Source organism: Ziziphus jujuba, chromosome 9 (assembly GCF_031755915.1).
Source record: "Ziziphus jujuba cultivar Dongzao chromosome 9, ASM3175591v1".
In the NCBI taxonomy this organism is placed as follows: domain Eukaryota; kingdom Viridiplantae; phylum Streptophyta; class Magnoliopsida; order Rosales; family Rhamnaceae; genus Ziziphus; species Ziziphus jujuba.
The window spans coordinates 20,030,931-20,032,311 of NC_083387.1; positions in this window are offsets into that span (position 1 = coordinate 20,030,931).

Consider the following 1,381-nt stretch of genomic DNA (forward strand, 5'->3'; position numbering starts at 1 on the left):
CTTTTTTTTTTTTTTTATTGTTGGGTAAAGATTGTCTCACTTGTTGAATATACATATGTTTTGTTTATTTGCGTTTGTCTTAGTATGGACAAATTGAATTAAAACAAAGGTGGTTGAGATGGTAAAAAATAGAACCCTCAAAACAGTATATGAGTTTTTAAAGCAAAGCTTTTCTATAATGCTGGATTTTGATGAAGGATCTTGCCCATCTTAGTGGCAAATATTACAGTTTAATAAACTTTCTGTTTAAAAGTGTACACATGGATATGCAAAATTTTTTTTACTAATCAATGGAATCTAATTAAGTGTAGATAATAGTATTTTGTCATTCCAAATTGTAATACTCCAACGTAGGGTGTGTTGCGCAAATTATTATACATTTTACTGACTTGGAAAAAAAAAAAAAATCATTGCCACTTTGATCTATCTAAATTAGTCATGACATGTTATATGACTTAACAAATTTCTGTAAAGAACGTGTCAATTTTATAGAAAGTCCTATAAATGGCCTAGTTTGTAAAGTAATAGTAGACAATGGTATGGGGAAGTAATGTGTAAATTAGACGATTAAAATCAGGGTTTAATACATTTTCGTTCTTTGAAATATTATATATTTTATACTTTTTACGTTTTTAAATTACACTCTTCTAGCTATTGTTTTCTGTTACTATACATTTTCCCTAATTATTTTAATACTATTGTGTGAAAAATAACCAATACTCAATTTAATATAATGTAGATAATCTAAATAAAACCCTATAGTGATAATCTAGTGATAATGTCCATTCAAATAAGGTTTTGAACCTTAATTACATGAGCAATAATATAGATCATAACAATTTGGAAAAAAGTTGTAATTTTTTAATCAAATATAATAATATTCATTAAATGATCTTTAAGAATTTTTCAAATATAATTAAGTTTAAATTCTTTCTCTTAAACTTTTTCTTAATTCTTTTACTATTATATAACTAGATATAATGTAACCATTATTATAAATAATAATCAAAACTCTATTTGATATAATAATAATTACGTATTTATTTTTAAATGCTAAAGTAATTATTAATAAAAAAGTAAGATGAATAATATTAAAAATCAATTATATTTTGATAAAAATATTTTTAAAAATTTATAATATAGTATAATAGTGCATCAAATTATTATTAAATTACCAATTATAATACAATATAATTAATTAATCTCTATTATTATTTAATTGAGGTGTCCAAAAAGTGTTTGCAACTAATAATTCAATATATCATTGATTTTGTACGAAACACATGTATTTTTATTTTTCGGATATTAATATTATTGAATGAATGAATAAATAAATATGAATATGATAAGTACACGACACAAACATGGTGTATAATAAATT